The sequence below is a fragment of the Capsicum annuum genome, chromosome 5 (genome assembly GCF_002878395.1).
Source record: "Capsicum annuum cultivar UCD-10X-F1 chromosome 5, UCD10Xv1.1, whole genome shotgun sequence".
NCBI classification, from domain to species: domain Eukaryota; kingdom Viridiplantae; phylum Streptophyta; class Magnoliopsida; order Solanales; family Solanaceae; genus Capsicum; species Capsicum annuum.
In genome coordinates, this window is record NC_061115.1 from 11,698,008 (window position 1) to 11,721,922 (window position 23,915).

The 23,915-nt window shown below is 35.6% G+C and overlaps 1 pseudogene; it reads left to right on the plus strand.

The window, feature by feature from the left end:
* The first annotated feature begins 1,076 nt into the window (after window positions 1–1,076).
* Window positions 1,077–23,915, plus strand: part of LOC107871625 — a 47,354-nt pseudogene continuing 24,515 nt past the window's right edge.

The following is a 23,915-nucleotide window of genomic DNA, read 5'->3' on the forward strand; positions in this document are numbered from 1 at the left end:
TCCACCAGATAAAGTAAGATCCAACAAAGAGTGGAGGCCTAGTAGTCGACTGACCTTCACTGTGTCTAGCTGGAGGTGCAGAATTCATCATTGATCTTTTCTTAGGTGCTAGCCTTATTTAAAACAACCTCTCTCTGATACCACTTGTTAGAGTGTTTGCCCTACTAATTTTAATATTAGACTCTACTGGTTGCTTATCTATGGAACAAGTAAGTAAACATAGTTCACAGAAATAAAAGATGAACAAAGTGTTTTTACGTGAAAAACACCCGCCTCAAGAAAGGTGTAAAAAACCACGACCTATACCTCTACAAGATTTAACTCCAACTTCACTATAACTCTTGAGTCTCAGCATTAATCAAAAAAATTATAGGACTTCTTGTCAACTAGGAATTAAAACTTCTAACTCCTAAAACTACAAAAACACGAATCTTCCCAAGATAAGTGTTTCCAAGTCTTCGAGTTCCATAACTTGAAGAAACAACTCCTAACTCAGTTTATAGATCACTGAGACTAGACCAATGACTCATTACAACTCAAAGAACCCACCTATTACAAACAGTCTAAGACTTACTATGTAAAAGACCAGGTTCTTCTTCAAGTAAGTAAACTATTTTCCTGATTGTTGATTATCTTATCAGTGCATGAGTGAGTTACTTAAATGTTGTTTGTCGTATATATGCACACCTTATGATAAAGTCTTTTTGATCTTTACTTCTATCTTTAGTGGAACTCTATCAAGTAACTTCACTTCTTGTTGTAGCCTTGTCTCCCTCCTTGGTTGAATAGGATTCTTTTCATTTATCCCTTAGTCTTGCAGGACTCCTCTTGTTGTTGGACTTCTTGATCAATTCAACTTCTGGATACTGCATTTGTCTTCTACTTTACTGAAGTGATAAGTGATAAGTGTTGAGAGAATGTCTGAATATTCTTGCTTATCCACTTCTGTTTGTGCGCAATATCATCTTATCAACAACCTTACCTGCAGTTATGCTTTGTACACTCGAATGGACCAGCTTTCACAACATGTTTCATTCACATGTCTATCATTAAAACACCACATGCCCTAATAGTTTATGAATTGTGATGAAGATGACATTACTAGTTGTTACTATGTGTTTCAGCTGCTACATTTGAATCTATTGAACATTGTATTTGAGTGTTATATTCCTCAAGAAGATCTAGAGTGGCTCCAAGCTCTTCCTGGGGCACCAATGCTTGGTGTCCTGAAAATCGACGTAGAGGTTAGCAACTAGGCATGTCCCTAGCGTTCTAATATTTTCCACTTCTCTAGTAGTCCCTTTCTACTGTAGTTGGGTTATTCAAAGTGTTTGAGCAACATAGTTATCTGTTCTTGACAGGTGAGATATCTAAGGCACACAGAATATATATTATTAACCGTGCACGGAATAAATATTAAGAAAATGGAAATAATATTTGTATTTCCTATATTACCCTCCTGGAGAACTTTTAAAACGGACTAGCTTTATTGTTTTATTTTTACACCGATTTAAGTTTCTTTCATTTTATTAAAAATATATACTAGACGTGAAATCTGACATGATTTCTTCTTTTTAACTCTACAGCTTAGGAAGATGCTAGATCTTCTGCTTCTTAATTCTCAGTGTCACTTTCCCCATTGCCCATATCCAAACTGTCGCAAAGTTAAGGGGCTTCTCCGACATGGCATACAGTGCAAAATTCGACTTTCAAGAGGTTGTGTTCTCTGTAAGAAGATGTGGTATCTCCTTCAACTGCATGCTCGCGCGTACAAGGATTCTTCTGACTGCCATGTTCCACGTTGCAGGTTCGTTTGTTAATGCTTCTATAGATGAGCATTAAAACACAATCACTTTATCTCCCCTTGCCCAATCTCCTTTTTGTCAGTTCTTACATTTGATTTCAGCTATATTACATTATGGACATAAAATTTTCTATCTTTTTACCATTTATACAGAGATCTTAAACAACATCTGCGGCGGTTGCAGCAGCAGTCTGATTCTCAGCGGAGGGCTGCCGTCATGGAGAGGATGAGGCAGCAAGCTGAAGAGGTTGCAAGCAGTTTTTGGTGAAGATATTATACATACTGCAAATAGGCATAGTGGTCAAGTGTTATTGGAATTAGGAGTAGTAAGGGTGACTTTGGTAGATACCGAAATTGAAATTTTCATATTGCGGTTTCGATATTTATATATTGTGCCGATGTATTTACTTATACAATCCATATATATATATATGTTATATTATTCTAACAAATATATATAATAGTATTAGTACAAAACTACATATGGTATCTCATTTAATGCCATTTTGTTTTGTATCTAACAGAGGATTGACCAATGTTGTTGAGATGTGGGAACTTTGACTTTCATATTTTGATTTGTAGTTGGTTAATGAAGTAATTCTTTTATTTTATTACACCAAAATAGCCATCACTTGATGTAAGATGTGATAAAATTTTCCTTACTTAACTTAAGCTTGTTGTGGGGACAGGGAGAAATAGTTTTTTGTTTAGAAAAATAAGTGCTTTTAATTTTGAGTTTAAATTTTGTGCACTGTGCAGCATATTTTAAAGTATGAGATAAACTTCAACCCATTTGTTTACATAAAAACTAAAAAATAGAAAAAATTGGGTAATATGCAATAATAAGTTAAATTTGCTATAATATTTTGTACATTGACTGATAGTGCACAAAACTTAAATTCTTTAATTTTATTTAATTTTTCATGACTGTTACAAAAGAAAAAATTATAACAATAATAACATAGTGTAATTCTACTAGTGGAGTTTGGGAGAGGGTGTTGTGTATGCAGTTTTACCCTTAAAGCATGAGAAAATCATGTATGAAAAGGGAGATACCGATACGATAGTGAAGCAGTCATGCTTAACATAAGCAACATTACAAGAAAATCATGTATGAAAAGGGAGATACCGATATGATACTGAAGCAGTCATGCTTAACATAAGCAACATTACATAATACGACAACCGAAGAAAGGAAACAGGCAATAATAACATTGAAGAACACAATACTAAGTGAGTAATAATAATAATACTATTAAGAGAAACATGACAACGCTTTACTACAAAACAGAAAGAGGTTCTATATAAAATGTTGGTGGATTGATTTGTAGAATCTGAATCCCAAACGTGAAGGAAATTGGGAAAGTCGTACCCCTCGAACCTTTTAAATTTCGGTGAAAAATAGTAGTTCCAAATAGTGTTGATGTGTTACAATGTTGGTTAACTTTTTGTTCCTGACCTTATTTCAAATAGAAATATAGACACAATTTTGAAAAGGTATTTTTGCATTTGAAAACTCCTAAAATTAGAATAAAATGGGATAAAGTAGGAGAAGTTGTAACCATCTTTAAAACAATATTAAATTCAAATGTTAAAACTCTTCATTATTAAAACTAATAATTAACCACTCTCAGTTCAAAGTTTTAAAATTTCCTAGTTTTACATTTTTTAGAATTTTTAATTTTATATTGCAGTACGTTATTCTAAGTGAAATTTACGTTTTTAGTTTAAAATTTTACTATTGAAAATATGATAACCTCCCACGAAAAGGAATCTTAAATGTGCTTTGCCATACAACATTTGAGGTCACAACATTCCAAGGCATCATAAAACACAATGAAATCCTCATCTTCAACAGGTAAGGTGGGATTAGGGCCGAAGTTAGCAAAGTTTTGATCTTTTGGAAGCTCTCCTCACACTTGTCATCCCATACAAATGGAATTCCCTTCTGAGTTAGGTGGGTCATATGTGAAGCAATGACATCAAACCCCTTAATAAACTGACCATAATAACTAGCCAACCCTACAAAACTACGAATTTTTTAACATTCGTTGGTCTAGCTCAATTCCTAACTGCTTCAACCTTCTGCGGGTCTACCATCACGCCTTTCTTAGATACCATGTACCTTAAGAAGGACGGTGAAGCTAGCCATAACTCACAAGTGGACAATTTAGATCGTTACAATTAAAGAGAGAGATTTGGCAGGTATTTTGGCATAGACAATATCTATAAATTCAGCCCATAAGTTCTAAAATCACAAAAAATTATCATGAATAGAGAGACCTCTTTGAGAGTAATTAGCAATTTCATACTCTAAGTGAAAGCTTTTGGCACTATTATCTTGGTTGTAAACCTTTTATAAATAATTTCACATGGCCTTTGCTGTCTTGTAAAGTCTGAGATTATGAACTATAAGAGGGTAAATTAACCCCAAAAGTCGTGCCATCATCCGATTACTCTTTCATTACCTAACTTTGTCGGATGAGTAGGAGCAGGATCCCTTCCATCTATGTGGTCCCATAGTTCTTTTCCGGTGAGAAATAATTAAAATTGAAATTTTCCAGTGAAACAAACATTGAATGATCCAAATTGAGTTGAAGTCATATTCTTGAGTATCTACATGAACTAGAAAGACTGGCCCAAAAACAATCAAAATGACCAAGATTAAGAGTCCTAGGCGTTAAGGACTGATTGTCGACTAAAAGTCAACAAAATCAAAAATTTCAAAGGAACCACAAGTAGACTTTATGAGACAACAGAGCCAAGAAAATTCTCTAATAAAGGCTTACATTCCCATGTACAACACTACATTATTACATAAATATATACAATATTCTCTGTTAATTCATCCATTAAATCAGGATCTGTGAGATGTCCAATATGCCAACACAATGTACCTGTGTATAAAGCTGTTCAAAAACCTGAGGAGTGTCCAACATGCTAACTTTTCGTAGAGCGCATCATGTGGGATTTAGTCATGGTAAGAGTTTGCCTGTCTTTTAACCTAGAAAAAAGGTCTGTTTTTTCCTGATATTAGTCCAAGGAAACATGTGCAAGTGGCGATTGGTTTCGTATGGGTTCATTTTCTAGCCGTCGCTTTGAACTTCTGAACAGGATGTCTTTACTTCCCCATGAGGAAATTCTCCGCAAAGAAGCAATGCTTCCATGTACGAGTGTGGAACTGGAAGATCCCACTATTCCTCTGCAGATTTTGTCACTCACCATATCATTAAAGTTTCTTTTTTGAATTTGATGCGGTTTCAAAATCGTGCTCATTGGTGACTTACAAAGTTTATATCATTTTCAAGCATAACATTGTTCACACATGGTATCATTGTTTGCAATATATGCAAGAGTGATTGCTATGTAGCTTATCTTAGCTACAACTGCTATGCCAATGCAGTGTGCCTTCGCCATGGTACTTTAAAATGAACCTTTTGGTTCTTTTTATTGTCTAATTATATTGGCAATGCTTGTTGGAACTGATGATTGGTCGTTTGGCTGTACGTATTTCATCATATCCTAGGTCACTAGATTTTCCTTGCAGCAACTGTAGAAGACATATTGGACATGGAAAATGCAGCAAGACAGTTTAAGCAGGATAAAGTGGTTTAGCATGAAGTTCAAGATCAATCTAGAAAAACTAATGACTTTACTCTTCTTTTAAACATGTTTTCACAAGCCGAGGATGATGGTTATGTTCCAGGTTGTGAAATCAATTTTGAATGGGTAGACGTTTCAGTTGAACAGATAACTTATGAGAAAACACCCAATGCTTCTTCTCCTATTGCATCTTATCTTGATTCATCAATGAAGCCAAAATATAATCTTTCCACTGGTGTTAATGAAGAGTTGTGATGGGTTGCTCCTCAACTCCGGGACATGTTCCCAGATGCACTCATACAACAATAACTAGGAGATATATAAATTAAGAAGTGCAGGGATAAATTAAATAGCAAACACGAGGTTTTTATGTGGAAACTCCTGGCTCAAGGGAGATAAACCATAACCTGCCACCAGGATTTCTAAGCTCCACTATATCCAAACAACTTCATGAATACAGACTCCAAGAATTAACCTACTAATCCTTTGTTTTCCTGGAAATAAATCTATTGCAAGGAAACACAAGCAGTAACTCTACTGCTTCACCCTCCAGCTACTCTAACTAGATACCACAAGCTATCTCTAGCTTAAAAATTCATCTAACTTTAGATGATTACAAAGAAAAAGGTTAGTACCTCAAAACCTACTGACAATCATAAGATAATGCAGGCAAACGTTTAAGACCAAAATGCAAAGATTCAAGTACAACAAGGAAATAAAGATACAACTTGATGAACAATCAGTTCCTGTTGCACATTGCAGTCTTTGATTTGAAGCTAAGAAAGATCATTATTTGTGAGAATATGAAAGCATTAGTTTTCTTATTGAGGATGATGAACAATATATATTATGACACAAGAAAATCTAGGAGAGATTTTATTGGTTGAGGAAAAATAGTTGCAATAGTTTTCCCACCAACTTTTGTACTTTGTGTCAGCTGTAATGGTTGAATGTGATAGTGACAGGTGAGCCCAAACTGTTCCCTAAGTATAGAATCTTTGTCATCACAAAAGCTCCAAGAAACAGGTCCTGACATACAATTTACATACAATTTGTCAATCATCAAAAGTAAGGACTTAACAATTTTTTCCTTTTTGAAGATGACAAACCCATGCATGCATTCAATATCTTCAAAACATCTACACTCACTCACAGTCTACACCTCAGCAACACATCACAAGCCACAAGGCCATGCCAAACCAGTTTTCCTAACCAACTCCCTCTATCACGGATACCTAAAAGTATATTAGCATCATATACCTTATTCTTCCTTTCTATGAGCATCATGTCACATCAAGTCCCTATGGTTCCCCCTCAATATAGGAACCTCTATCTCTAACCATTATCATGAACTCCAACCACTATCATGTATATAAGAAACCCTATCTACATCAAACTTTCCCCTTTTGGCACTATCAAATAGGTTAAGCAGTAAATCGGGCATAGACAAGCAATATATGTTAACTCATGGACATTGAGGCTACACGTATATGATTAAGGAAGAGTAGAGAAGAAAGAGAGAAAATATCACAAAGACAGCTTATGCATGGTTCGGTAGAAAGCATCATACATCAGTCAAATAGAGGCCCAAATAAGAGGAAATGAAAGTGCTTAGGAGAGAGGAAAAGACTTAATTTGAAAAAGATCAACCCCCATACTTTGTGATACATACATAATACATAAAATCGATTTTTCTTTGATTGATAGTAAACTTCCTTCAACAGTGGAATAATGGGCAAATGACACTATAAAGTGTGAGAAGAGTATGGTACTTCTGCTGGTAGATAAGAATTATGGCCTCTAGTCCTGAATAGAGTATGATACAAACCTGAAAACGTACATGGTCCCTACATGATATTTTGAGTACACTTAGGAAAATATTACTTGATCTATTTTATCTTTCTTCTTATTGTTTCTTCACTGCTATGGGTGTATATCTGCAAGAGATATGAGACTGAATTAGACATAGATAAATCATCTAACCTGGATATCTTCCTACTAAATCATAGACATATCATGAGGAGGAAGGAGAGTAGCAAGCATTTAGGTTGGTCTCATTAATCCCATCCTTGACCTATTTCTTCCAGAAAGTTCTCTACCAAGTGCTTTAGTGAAGAAGTCAGCAATCTAATCATTAGTGTTACAGAAAACCATCTTGATCAAGACTTTTTCAACATTATCTCTTAGGAAGTATTGTCTAATGTCAATATGCTTTGTTCTTTTGTGTTGAACTAGATTCTTATCCATATTGATTACACCAGTGTTGTCACAGTATGATGGAACACAATCTGAAAGGACACTAAAGTCATAAAGATGTTATTTGATCCACAGAAGTTGTGCAAAACATGATGCAGCTGTAATATATTTAGCTTTAACAGTGGAGAGAGTCACTGAGTTCTTTTTCTTGCTACCCCAAAAAATCAAATAAGATCCTAGAAAGTGAACCATTCCTGAAGTGCTTTTTTTGTCCACCAAGAACCCAGCAAAGTTAGCATCAACATATCAAACCAAGTCAAAACTGTCACTAGCAGGATAAAAAAAATTAGATTAGATGTGCCTTTCAGATAACTCAAGATTCTCTTGGATACCTTCAAGTGAGATTCCTTTGGGCTTACTTGGAACCTAGCATACATTCTAACACTGAAAACAATATTAGTGATCTTGTTTCAAACCATAGATGGCTTTGTTCAGCTTAAACACATGATTGGGTAGATCAATATTCTCAAACCCTAAAGGCCTCTTGAAAAATACTTCTTCCTTGAGAAGACCATTTAAGAAGGCACTCTTTACATTCATATGGAACAATTTAACTCCATGTAAGAGGCAAGGGCAATCAGAATTCAAATTGCCTCTATTCTAGCTATTAAGGAAAATATTTCATTATACTATATGTCTTCTTCTTGGTTATATCCATGTACAACTAGCCTAGCCTTATTCCTGATAGTATTCCCATGTCCATCTATGTCACGACCCAAACTAGGGCCTGGCCATAATGGACATCCCAAACTATAAAGGCCCGGACGTCCCACTCTATCTGATCTGGTAATCATGCACAATATTTATATAATAAAACAAAATGCAAAAATACAATCTGATATGAAAACATGGTCATTAACTCTGAGATTCAAAATACAAGAACGAAAGCTTCAATTCAAAACATCTGAATAAGATCTGACTCAGTCTGTAAAATCTCTACTACATTTCAAAACTATTCTGAAAACAAGGACAAGGGCCCCAGTAGACCAAAATAATGGAGTACAAAATCTGAAATAACAGGCCTTCTAGAACAAAGAAAGCTCACCACTGTACGGATCACTTCTCTCTGGAATACTCTACTGATTAGTCGGACCCTTAGACTTAGCCTCCAAACCTGAGAGGTAGGGGGTCAATACAGATGTACTGGTATGTAGAGAAAATCTAAAATAATAATTTATATTCAACATATATGAGAGCAATTTAAATCAGTTCATAAATATATCATATAGTAAGAAATCTCATGGGCATTTTTAAAAGACTCTGTAAATCATCTGAACTCTGCGACACTCTTTATTTTACTTCTGTGCTAGGTGGAATACCCTACAACTCTGAAATTCCATGAGCTATATGGAATCCGCTATTGACTCGGCAGGGAAGCCACCAACCCAAGTGTGTTGCAAGGGTTGGAGTCTCTTAATATGCTACGCCACACGACTGTCGCCAGCATAAAAATAATATACCCGGATCGGCAAATCATGATTTTAGGCTAAGAGTTACTTGAACTGTATCCCTCTTCAGGCAACCACCTAACTCTTTTTATGCCCATTTTTAACTCGTTAAGACATGCATTCTCTGAAAACATACTCTGAAAACTCTAACTCTGTTATGGCAAATATTTATATGGTATCGTCATACCATTGACTTGAAAGTCACATCTCTGAGCCATTATTAGCATATTTCAATCTCTGTTTTCAAAACATAAATTTGGGACCACCATATCAATAAATTACTTCAAAGAACTCTTTCTCTAGAACTCATGTAAACGCATGTATGCAACTCTCTTTGCCAAACTTTCAATGATGCAAGGTGGTCATGTCAAAGCTCTAAATCTCATGCAAATCTTTCTCTTTTAATAAAATATATTTACATCAAGAAACTCCCTTTCTTAACTCTCTAAATCATGCATTTCAATCAATCACCATAAGATCATAAATATAAAGTTATCAAAAGAGAGGGATTTTCATTATTTGTGCTCTCAAACAAATCTTCAATTTCAAGTTTCATACATATATTTATATGTGTAAATAAATTTCAGGGGATAAGGCTTAAAGGCAAAAACAACAATATCATTAAACAAGCATAAAGCATAATAAAATCAAGGATTTTAAAACCACTTTAACAAATTCATGCTTGATGATTTTTAAATCATTATTGGGTGTTTTCAACAAGCCCATGTAGTTTTAGGATAAACCCCACGTACCTCTATTTCAGAAAATAATGAATGATTCTTAAAGCTTACGGATTGGGAATTCCAAATCTCTATCTATCTTCAAAAACCCACGGTTGAATCTTGAATTATTTGTGATTCTTGTTTGAAACCCTAGAGAGCGTTCTTGAGTAATTTGGATGATTGTAAATGTATTATGGTGTCTTTGGGAATAAATCCCATGTTTAGGTTGTTAAGGGGGTGGAAAATACCCAATATACCCTTAATGAGATGGAATAAAAATATAACTGGGAGCCTAATTATATGGGCCACCACAATGCGGAGCCATCGCGTTGTCCCACCGGTTGGGACCTAGAACTTCATCGCGACGCACCAGAATCGTGATAGGCTACTGGAATTTGATAATTGTTAAATAAACCACCTCCGCGATGCACCAAGTACTAAAATGACAATTTTCATTCTAGCTTGAAATAAGGGGTGTTACATTATCTCTCCCTTGGGATCATTCATCCTCGAATGATGGGTAGGAATATTAAAGCTTAAAGGTATTGAATAACGCGGACCTAATGTGTCTTCTAAGAAAGGATAAACTGATCTGAAACATTTAAACTTCTATCGTGAAACTGAATTTTGAGCTGACTTGATTTTACTTGCTTCAAAGACCTGATTCATGCTGAGAGTTTATGATTCCCACCGAAGTGTTTAGGCTCAAATCACACACATTGGATTTGGAAGTAATAACTTACGTAGGCACAAATCATGAGGCAACAAAATTTAGATCGTACAAAGGTATTACACTGTCTGAGCTAAAATAGATGGAAAAGTTTAAGATAATGTGTTGAACTCTTATGAACGGAGTCATGACTAAATAACTGAATTTGAAACATAATGCTTGGACTGAACTGAGTTTGTAACTTACACGGATGGAATATATTATCTTTTGGGATGGTCATATGCATTGGACTTCGGATAGTAGAACTGGGTGAAAAGATGGAAAACCACCGTAACTTGCCTGACTGACTATTAAACTGAATTGTTGGCTACACAAACTTAAAACTTATACTTAACTGAAGTATCTCATTCAACACTCTTTCTAAAGAAGTCCTAGTAGCATTAGGGAGCAAAGAATCTCTGACATGAGTTACACAAAACATCCAACAAAGGAATTATGACAATAATACTACTCTATGGAGTGGAATATAGACATATAACTCGTAAACTAGGATAGAATTATCGAACCTTAGGCATTGCAACTTCTTACTTTCAAGATTAACCACACTTCTAAAATACTCTCTCAAGTATACTTTCCCTTTAAACACCATGCTCATTGATTCCACTTATCCTTCTCACATGGACGCTGATATTTCCATCTATAATTGTCTAAATTGAACTAAATCCCCTCACCATCTTCAAGCCTAACTCAAAATCATAAGGCGCACCACATAATACTATAGTACTAGTCTGAACCATAAATTTGGTACACCCTGCATTTCATAACTCCTCATCTCATGCCAAATTCTTTTTGCCACTCTAACACTCACCTTCAACCTCGTATTAGACATTCACACACACCCAAAGCATCCATCCACATGTATACGGACATAATATTCAAGCCTATCTTCATACCCACACATACACTTCTAAACAAATACTCATAAAGCATATTTCTCATAATCTCTAATACTTCCATCCATAACAACTTTCCTGCACTACTCAGATGATACGCATAAAATACCCTTAACTAACCAAGCCATACACGAAACTTCACCTCAAAATTCTTTCAACTTATAGACTTACATAAAACAAGCGCACAATACTTTTTTTTCAAATATAACACATAAAACTTCAACTAACCTTGACACATATCAAAGACTCAGCCTCAATCTTACTCCACAATTACTTCCTTAACTCAAATAAACATACAACCAGCTAAACAACTGTTCATCGTCACTATCTAGACCTAAGGGAAAAAAATGTCACTGCAAATTGGAATATCGGGATCCAGAACATAAGAGAAGTACTAAGCACAACTTGATACCCTACTGAGGCGTGAGGAATAGAGAACTCATGGCATGGACTTATTAAAGAGATCTAATCTGAGGACGTACCTAATATAAATCTGAATTTTCACTGATCATTAAGAGTATCACATGTGCACAAGAGTCATGAACTGCATGACCTGAATTTTTGGAATTCATAACTTACCGAAAGTGATTCTGACTGCTGAACAAACTGGGAACTCATCATACTAGGAACTAAGAGTGTACATGATTCCTTATCATATGCATGAACACTTGCTATGATCATGAAGCTGAAACATAAAGCATGAGTACATGTCGGAATTAGCTAAGGTAAACTGTTGAAATAAGCATAGATTAAGCATCATTCTTTCTCACGGCCAATTCCACAACTTACAGGCACATCTATTAGCATGTGGAAACTTGACTTGGTTACTTGTTCCACCATCTCCCCCTTAGATTTAAGCCATTACTCTAAGTCTATGGACCACACATACATTCTGGTATAAACTAAAATCTCTTTACTCTAGAGTCGGGGATATAACAATACACATAAAACTAAACTTACCCTGTAAGATGGTGTCTTCAGGTATAACAACCAATGCTAATACCTCCTTCTAATATTCAACCCTTAGGTTTCTATAGCCCTAAAAGTCATCATATAACATCTTAAACATTAACCAACTCAGATTTTTCTAGCACTGAACATGGATATCTCCAAACCTTTGATGGACTATACCACTTCTGTTATAGTCCACCAGCATCGTGGCTCCAAACTTATATCTCTCTACTATGAGAATCAAGATAATATCGAAAGGCTTAACATTATCAATCAAAACTCCTTAACTTGGTTAACTAGAACACCATATACCATCTAACTAGTCTTTTCTCCTCCTAGCAACTCAACAATACCACTAGCCACACACAATATATAATAGTCTTAGAAAAATACCGCAACCTCATATCACCTTGGCATACTTCTACTTCATACATACAACATCATACTTCATTACGAATCAAATAAAATTAAGCTCTTGCATACATTGTTCAAGCCTACTAGATCGCTTCCATAAAACTAGTATCGTTAACCAAGAAATAATCACATCCACCTTCATGTCCATCAACTATTCAAACTTAATGTCTAGGGCTAAACATGATTTACAACCCAACCTATATGCAATTCTCACTTGGAAACTACAAAATAAAACATCAAGAAACAATAGTACACTAGAACTCCATAGCCACAAAAATCATTCATGACATTACGGTTTTCCTTATTATAATTCATTAACACGCACTATTTCAACACATTAAGCCTATAGTCTAGCATCAATCATCTCCCACCAATGAAGAATGCAACATAATATACTAGTCATTCTACCCAAATATCTCATTTTATTTAGATACAACCCACAACCAAAACACCTTTATGAAAACACTGCTATGCCTCAAAATCTACTACATACCTTCTCATCTCACAAGTAGTACTAGTTTACAACTACCAATGAAAAGAAGGTCAAGGGGGGGTAAAGTTACATAATAGACATGTTCAAACTTAATCTTATATTATAACCCCATACAATTTTATCTACTTACACGGCTTTCTCATATCACACTTACTTACCCAAGCGTACATTTAGACTACCTTCAAATTCCATAAACAACCTTATGTCTATAATTATAACTAACTGTTTAATCTAGCCATTTTTATACTTCGAGAAAACAACAACTCACCTTAGCTAATAACTCCTTCCCTACCTTCTACTAGACTAACACACAAGGACGTATCACTTTAATACAAACTCTATCTTAGGCAAATAGGTTCGGTTATACATGCATTCAATAAATCGCCCTTACAACTTTTCTTGTCATTACACCTCTAAGCCCCCTAGTTCCAACCAACACAAGAATCAATAAGATGTACAACAAGTTGCTAATGAATCAAAATAGAACCCATACGGCTCCACTAGAATTTGATTTTTCAACATCACAATGATAACAAGGTTACAAGAGATAGAAACTTGACACACAATAATCAATGATCTAAGAATACATATCTTACTCTGTATGAATAAAAATCTGAGTCAAATACTCCCCCTACAGACTACCATACAATCCACACATGTTACTAGCTACCAAATTAGTCTATCACTATAAAGGGGTAAATCATCCTGAAAACATTAGTTATTCAACTAAACACATTTATCTACACAAAAGTCATCCTCACTCTAATTTCTAACCTTGTGACTTCGTATCACCAACTTCTTGCTCTAATCTCACTACCAATAAGTCATGACACCGACACTTTAACTTATACTACTACTCAGGTGGAATACAGTTTCAACATTCTTCTATACCCCATTCCCTCTTAAGCATGACATCTGCAACATAAAAAAATTTTAAAGAGACGGAATACACTTAATACTGCCAGCTCAAAAGCACGATCTCGTCAGAATCAAAATTCACACTAGAATCAATATACTCTGAGGCACTGACGGACTCTTCACAAGTCCTTACCAAATTTCAAAATATTATAAGGCTCAATTAAAAAGGACCATACCATTTAGATTCTAGACTTCTGCATCTGAATCACTTCAACAAGGAGACACATCTGAACACATCAAAGTAAGGAAAGAATTAGGATGACTGTTACTTCCATATGGGTGACACCATAGCACAAATTAGAGTATGAAAGAGGAAAATTCTGACTCTATTGCATGAACTAGAATATCAAGAAAGGAAAACATTCCTAAATGCCTAGTAGCCTCCTACTTATAAGTGAGGCACACTACACACCCATAAACAAGACTCTACCTGATGCGATTTCGCAGATACCCTGGGATCATGAACCGTGCTATGATACCAAGTTTTTTATGATCTGAACTAGGGCCTGGCCGTGGTGGACATTCCAAACCATGAAGGCCTAGATTCCCTACTCAATAATCATGCACAAAATTCATATAATAAAATAAAATGCAAAAATACAATCTGATATGGAAACATGGTCATTAAATCTGAGATTCAAAACATAAGAACGTAAGTTGTAATTCAAAACATCTGAATAAGATCTGACTCAGTCTGCGAAATCTCTACTACATCTCAAAACTATTCTGAAAACAAGGACAAGGCCCCGAGTAGACCAAAACAATGGAGTACATAATCTGAAATAACATGCCTTCTAGAACAAAGAAGGCTCACCACTGCACGGATCACTTCTCTCTGGAATACTCTATTGATTAGCTGGACCCTTAGACTGAGCCTTCGAACCTGAGAGGTAGGGGGTCAATAGAGATGTACTGATAATAATTTATATTTAGCGTATATGAGAGCAATTTAAAATAGTTCATAATCATATCATATAGTAAGAAATCTCATGGGTATTTTTGAAAGACTCTGTAAAATCATCTGAACTCTGTGACACTCTTTGTTTTACTTCTGCGCTAGGTAGTATACCCTACAACTCTGAAATTCCATGGGCTATATGGAATCCGCCATTGACTCGGCGGGGAAGCCTCCAACCCAAGTGTGCCACAAGGGTTGGTTGGAGTCTCTGACTTTGCTACGCCAGACGACTGTTGCCAATGTAAAAATAATATACCCGAATCGGCAAATCATAGTTTTAGGCTAAGAGTTACTTGAACTTTAGCCCTCTTCAGGCAACCACCTAACTCTATTTATGCTCATTTTTAACTCTTTAAGACATGTATTCTCTGAAAACATACCCTGAAAGTTCTAACTCTGTTATGGCATATATTTATATGGTATCGTCATACCATTGACTTGTAAGTCACATCTCTGAGCCATTTTTAGCATATTTAAATCTCTATTTTCAAAACGTAAATTCGGGACCACCATATCAATAAATTATTTCAAAGAACTCTTTCTCTAAAACTCATGCAAACACATGTATGCAACTCTCTTTGTCAAACTTTCAATGATGCAAAGTGATCATGTCAAAGCTCTAAATCTCATACAAATCTTTCTCTTTTAACAAAATATATTTACATCAAGAAACTCCCTTTTCTTAAATCTCTAAATCATCCATTTCAATCAATCACCATAAGATCATAAACATAAGGTTATCAGAAGAGAAGGATTTTCATTATTTGTTCTCTCAAACAAATCTTCAATTTCAAGTTTCATACATATACTTATATGTGCAAATCAATTTAAGGGGATAAGGCCTAAAGTCCAAAAGAACAATATCATTAAACAGGCATAAAGCATAATCAAATCATGGATCTCAAAAACCCTTTAACAAATTCATGCTCGATGATTTTTAAATAATAATTGGGTGTTTTCAACAAGCCCATAGAGTTTTAGGAGAAACCCCACATACCTCAATTTCAGAAAATAATGAATGATTCTTGAAGCTTACAGATTGGGGATTCCAAATCTCTAATTATCTTCAAAAATCCACGGCTGAATCTTGAATTATTTGTGATTCTTGTTTGAAACTCTAGAGAGCGTTTTTGAGTAATTTGGATGATTGTGAATGTATTCTGGTGTCTTTGGGATTAAATCCCATGTTTAGGCTATTAAGGAAGGGAAAATACCCAGTATAACCTTAATGAGATGGAATAAAAATATAACTGAGAGCCCAATTTTATAGGCCACCGCGATGTGGAGCCATCGCATTGTCCCACTAGTTAGGACCTGGAACTTCAGCACGACGCACCATAATCGTACTAGGCTACTGGAATTCGCTAATTGTTAAATAAACCACCTCCGTGATGCGCCAAGTACCAAAATGATGATTTTTATTCTAGCCCAAAATATGGGGTGTTACAATCTATCTCACTTCTATAGACCCATATGGTACCCATGACAGTTCTATCTAAAAGCCTTGGGACTAGATGTCAAACCTAATTTTTTTCAAACTGATGGAGTTCTTCTTGTATAGCATTGATCCAATCTATATTCTTTAATGCTTTCTTTACATTCTTGGGTTCAATGTGTGACAAAAATACAAAGAAAGCATAAATGTTCCTAGCTCTATTCCTTTTTTGCATACCAGAGTTTAAAGGAGACAAGAGGTTGTCAAAGAGATGGGAGGACTGATGCTTCCATCTAGATTTGAGAGGAGCAGGTTTACTAGGACTAGGATCAGTACCCATTGATGTATCATCCTTAAGAGGCTGATCACTTCTTTAACTAGATGAAAGGCCAGGATCTGAAGAAAGAACCTTTGATGTGTCACCATTTAGTTGATCTCCTGTGTCTTTATCTTCAGTTCCTGATTCTAGACTTGAGACATAGGACATCACTTCCCTCATGTGGCTTTTCTGAAACATTTAAAGGATTTCTGAATTCATCATCATCATTATTGGGTGAGTTGTCCTTGCTAGTATTTCCTACTTCATCAAATATGACAAGAACACTCCCTTCCAAACATTGTGTCTTCTTGTTATAGATCCTATAAGCTTTGTAAGTAGATGAGTAACCAACAAATATTCCCTCATAACTTCTTGGATCAAATTTTATAATATCCTCCTTGCCATTATGTAGAACAAAATATTTGAACCAAAAGGTTTAAAGTAACTCATCTTAGGCTTCCTTTTGGTAAGGAGTGTGACACCCCCCTTTTTTAACTCTGTAAAGATTGTATTTAAGTTTGAAAAGGTTTTTATTATTAAGTGACAAAAGAAAATGATTTGTTTTGAAGAAGGATTGTTTTTACATTTGAAATCAGAGTCGCCACTTGGCATAATCCGGTATGCCAAGTCACCTTTGGAAAATCCTTTTCAAAATGATATTTGACTCTATAAAAACTGATCCGCGAACAGAGATTCCAACTAAGGAATTCTTTTGACCGAGAGGAAGGTGTTAGGCACCCCTCGATCCCGTGGTTTGACCACAGTCTCTTGGTGGAGAGTATTGGCTAATTTTGGCACTAAGAACGTATAAACCACATAAAACACACAAAACAAGCAAACAAACAAATCAAAATATTATTCAAAAGCTAAAATAATGTCCAGTCTTAATTATACTATCCCAAAAAATGCAAAAATGTAAATCCTTTTCTAACCTAGACGAATCATATACTACGCTCCACTGCATCACTCGACACCTCGGGCCTTCACCACGAACATCTTCCAAGTATAAGATACTTCAAGGTATTCCCCGGATAAATTAATACAAATCCCTCAAGGCATTCCCCAGCCAAATGAATACATTTTCTAATGCAAGAAAACCAAACTATTCAACAAAATTTCAAACATCCCATGAAATTTCCACCATTCAAACAAAGCCACCAATTCTAAACATTTGCCTACCCAACCTATGTTTGCCTAAACCAATTGACGTATCATGATACTACCAAGTTCAATTAACGTTTGTTTTCAGTTAAACAACCAAAGAAATCAAACTAACCAAAAATCACCAATTATATCAAGTTTTTGATTCTCGCCCCCAAATCTATTTTTTACCACATGATTAAACCAATTCAACTATCAAATAACTTTTCAAAATATGAAACCAACATCAAACACATACCCGAATAAAGATTCAAAGATTTAAGCATACCGATCATTCATATCCACAACATAAATCAACATTTGTTGAAAATATTCAAAACCACACCACAAAATCACGATATTAACCAACTTTGATAGAATTAAAAAAGCAGAGTTAAGAGATGGACCTTTGAAGAACCGGTTTCGTTGATAATAAAGTTTAAGAAAACCCGGACTTGGAATTCCAAATAGAACCTCGACAACAAACCAAAATCCAACTTAGTATTTGAGAAATTGCCACCCGAACTACTCATAATAACCGATTGAAACCAAACAGTAACCAATTTTCCAAAAAAAATAGTACAAAACCCACCAAGAAATACCAAGCAAGCTAAAAAAAGACTCAGATTCAAACGAAGTAGCGACAATGAACCAGATTCAGATCAATAAGAAAAAGGAATCAATGGCATCGTTTCTCAGATAGATGCACCAGAATAGTAACCATGAATGATGAATGGGTGTTTTCTAATGAACCCGTCAAAACAGTAACGAAAATAAATTGCGACGGGATGCCTTCCGATGGATAATCCAGCGATTCTCAATATTTTTCATTTGATTTCATCTGGTAATCAAGGGAAAGGGAGAAATTCTTTGAGATTTTAGAGTTGTGTTGGTTGAATAACGACCTAGAGTCAATTCCGGTGAAATCGCTCATTCCCGTCTCCTTTTTAATCCATTTTTCTTTGATCTTTCTCCCTTTCGATCTCACTTCTATATTTGATCTTGATGGTGTGTATCTCCTAAGTCAAGACTTAGTCTCCCTCTTTCCTTCTGTTTTATTCTTTTTTTCCCGACCATTATTCAAAAAGAATAAAACAGAAGGAAAGAGAGAGACTAAGTCTTGATTTAGGACATCCTACCTACCCAAGTTATATGGGAATCAAGTCACGGGTATCTTAAAGGATTGGAAAGAGAAGGACTATACTGAGTTGAAGAGTCGAGTGAGATTCCATCGAGATTCCGGTTCGCGTCTTTGTCATTAAATCAAAATGAAAATTATAAGTTAAAACATAAAGGAAATTACTAAATCCTATCTACACAGCTTATTTTGGATTCTTTACTTGAGTTTCATCATCCTGTTCTTCAGGCGGGCTCCTGACTTGCTATTTTTATTCTTTTGCCTTTCAATTTCTTCTCCTTCTTGCTTGACTTTCTACTTCTTCACCTTATTGTTTGACTTTCAACTACTTGACCTTGTTTCTTGACTTTCAATCTCTCAACCTTGTTACTTGACTTTCTATTTCATCACCCTATTCTTCAGGTGGGCTCCTGATTTGCCATTTCATCACCCTGTTCTTCAGGTGGGTTGATCACCTTGTTCTTCAGGCGGGCTCCTGACATTAAGTTTTTCATCACCCTGTTCTTCAAGTAGGCTCCTGACTTACAATTTCATCACCCTATTCTCTAGGCGGGCTCCTGACTTACAATTTCATCACCCTATTCTCTAGGTGGGCTCCTGACTTTCAATTTTATCACTATATTCTTCAGGCCGGCTCCTGAAACAAAAATCAAAACTAAAACAAAAATTATCCCAAATGAAGATTATGATAAAGAAAGATTTCATTCATTCATTTTTTGTTGAAAGTAATGTTCATTTTCTACGAGAGTCCTGAACATAAAGTAAAATCCCATTTTCCAGGAGGATCCTGAACTAAAAGTAAAATCCCATTTTTCAAGAGGGTCCTGAGCAGAAAGTAAAATTTCATTTTCCAGGAGGGTCCTGAACAGAAACTAAAATCCTATTTTCCAGGAGGGTCCTGAGCAGAAAGTAAAATCCCATTTTCTAGGAAGGACCTGAGCAAAAAGTAAAATCTCATTTTTCAGGAGGGTCCTGAACATAAAGTAAAATTTCATTTTTCTGGAAGGGCCTAAACAGAAAGTAAAATCCCATTTTTTAGGAGGGTCTTGAACAATAAGTAAAATTTCATTTTTCAGGAGGGTCCTGACCAAAAAGTAAATTCTATTTTTCAGGAGGTCTCTAAACAGAAAGTAAAATCCCATTTTTCAGGAGGGTTTTGAACAACAAGTAAAATTCCATTTTTCAAAAAGGTCCTAAACAGAAAGTAAAATTCCACTTTTCAGAAGGGTCCTGAACAACAAGTAAAATCCCATTTTTCAGGAGGTCCTAGACAAAAAGTAAAGTCTCATTTTTCAGGAGGGTCCTAAACAGAAAGTAAAATCCCATTTTTCAGGAGGGTCCTGGACAGAAAGTAAAATTCCATTTTTTAGGAGGGTCCTGAACAGAAAGTAAAGTCTCATTCTTCAGGTGGGTCCTAAACAGAAAGCAAAAATCCTAGATATGCCTTTCCAACGGTAGCTGAACTTTCTGAAAAGAAATTTTCCCCTATTTCATCAAAGACAATTTTGTCAGTTAAAAAATTTGTGGTGGTTTGCAGCACTTTCACTTTCCAGACATCTTCTGCAACACTTGTTCCTTTCATCTTTGTTTTAAATTATTGACATTTTCCCCTATTTTGTTGCATCATTGACCCGATCCAGATTGAGGGAAATGAGTTTTAACTCAAACAATGAATTTTTATTTTACCATGCCTCTGAGATGTACCCTTTTCAAATCTGAATACTCCTACGAATCCAGTAGCCTATCGGTTGATAGACTTCCTTTGCTTTGTGTTGAATTACGATCATATTTATTTCATGTGCTGGTCCTTGGCTTTATCTCATACAATTGGAAAGACTGGTAGCAAGTTTTGAAATCCTTTCTCGCTTGTTTTGACACAGACTTGACTTAAAGTGTAAAGAAATGATGGTGACTTTTATTTTGATAAATGACATAAAAAGAAAAAAATATGAACATGTAAATGAAAGAAAAGAGCAATGTCCCTTATTGAAAAAAAAATGAAAACTTATCCGAATACGAAAACCAACTCTAATGACTATGACATGCATTTTGGATTAAGTTGCCTGATCTTCCTATCCAAATTTCCCATTTATTGTTGAGTTCGTGCCTTTGCCGCTGAGCCACTTCTTCAAATCCATTAGACTCATATATCTCATTCAATTGACGACATCTTAAAAGACTTTCGCCAACAAATCTCTTTCCTTTTCACTTTTCTCTTGAACTTGCCATCACCTCATGGTGCCCATAAGGGTTTTCACCAATAAGACTCTCTTATTTTTATTTCTCTCAACTCCCCATCGCCTTATGGTGCCCGTGAGAGTTTTCACCTGTAAGACTCTCTTATTTTTATTTCTCTCGACTCACCATCACCTTATGGTGCCCGCAAGGGTTTTCACCAATGAGACTCTCTCATTTTTATTTCTTTCCTGATTTCTTATGCTGGGGAAAACAAGTAGTACCCCATAATGTATCATCATATCCATTGCATGCTTATCCTTAACATTATCAAAGATTGATCTAAAGGACTTTATTTGGTTGTAACTTGGCTTTTGGATAAGGTTAGAAAAGAATGGCAAGAGGATCAAACGACACTTGAAGTGGGGGTGGGACTTACAACTTTTGGAATCGACTCAAACAACACATTAACTCATGCCCTAGTTTTTGTTGAATGGGTGACTCTAAATTCTTTATTTGGTTGGACCGAGCCCTGAATAGGGTAGCCTATGTATCTCACTTCTAAGAGAGGAGAATCAGGTCACACGTAGTTCCATCAGCTTGTTCTTTATTTTGGTCTAATTTTCTCTTCTTCTCTTTTTCATGCTTTTCTTTTATTCTTCTTTTCTTGACATTTTATTTTTTACTCTATTTTGATTCCACAAGAGGGATATGAAAGAAAATATAACTAAGCTCAACGAGGTAAACAAAGGATGAAACAATAGTTGGATAGCAGAATGAAGTGTCTTCATCATATCAATCTTAAAAATGCAAGTACTAAACATACAATAGAACCAACAAAGGATAAAGTATCATACTTAATATCTTTTAATTGCATCAGCATTGATATCCATTTCCACCATTTTAACTTCGATATCTATCAAATATAAGGCTCCATTAGGCAACACTTTCTTCACAATAAAGGGACCTTGCGAAACTTGCCTTTAGCTTCAACCTGGTGAGGGAGGATACGTTTCAATACAAACTGACCAACTTTGAAATTCCTAGGATGTACCTTTTTGTTATATGCTCGAGCTATTCTCTTTTGATACAATTGGCCATGACATACTGACGTTAGTCTTTTTTCATCAATCAAACTTAACTGTTCCAATAGAATTTTAACCCACTCATCATCATCAATCTCTGATTCCACAATGACTCGAAGAGAGGGAATTTCAACTTTAGTGGGAATGACTGTTTCTGTCTCAAACACCAATAAATATGGAGTTTCCCCAATTAAAGTGCAAACAGTAGTGCGATAACCTAGCAATACAAATGGAAAATTCTTATGCCATTATCTAAACCCTTGTACCATTTTACGCAGTATTTTCTTGACATTCTTAGTGGCAGCTTCCACAGTGCCATTAGCTTTTAGACAATATGGAGAGGAATTTCTTTGTGCAATCTTAAACTGTTGACACACTTCTTGCATCAAATGACTATTAAGATTGGCAACATTATTTGTAATGATCATCTTTGGAATTCCAAACCTAGAAATGATGTTGGCATGAACAAAAGCTACCAACGCTTTCTTTGTTACTGACTTGAAAGTTACTGCTTCTATCCACTTTGTGAAGTAATCAATGGCCACCAGAATGAATCTATGCCCATTTGTGATGCTTTTGGCTAAATCGGTCCAATCACGTCTATTCCCTAGGCTACGAAAGGCCATAGGGCAGCCATTGCATGCAACTCAGCAGGAGGAGAATGTATCAGATCAACGTGTACCTGACATTGATGAAACTTTCAAACAAATCGAATAGAATCCCTCTCCATAGTAAGCCAGTAATAAGCTACTCTGAGAATCTTATTTGATAAGACATAACCATTCATATGAGGACCGCATATTCTGGAGTGAACTTTACCATGATTGCCAAAGCTTCTTTTACAACTACACACCTCAAAAGTCCCAAATTTGGGGTTCTCTTGTATAAGACTCCCCCGCTTAAGAAAAATCCACTAGCCAAATGCCTAATAGTCCTTTTTTTATCATTGTTGGCATGTGCTGGGTATTCTCCTGACTTGATGTACTACTTCATATCAAAGAACCAAGGTTCGCCATCATCTCTTCTTCAACTACATTATAATAAACGTGTTGATCAAGACTCTATATATGCACTAGATCGATGTAGGCCTTATCAGGATGTTGAAGCATTGAAGACAAAGTGACCAAAGCATCAGCAATCTCATTATGAATTCTTAGAATATGCCTAAACTTTACAGACATAAACCATTGACATAGATCTTTCAAGCATTGTTGATACGGTATTAGCTTTAAATCTCATATCTCCCAATCACCTTGAATCTGATAGACAAGCAAATTTGAATCCCCCAATACTAATAGTTCTTGGATTCCCATATCAAAAGCTAGCCTCAAACCCAGAATGCAAGCTTCATATTCTTCCATGTTATTGGGACAATAAAATCAAAGTTGCGCTGTTACCAGAAAATGTTACCCTACCTCAGAGATAAGAACTGC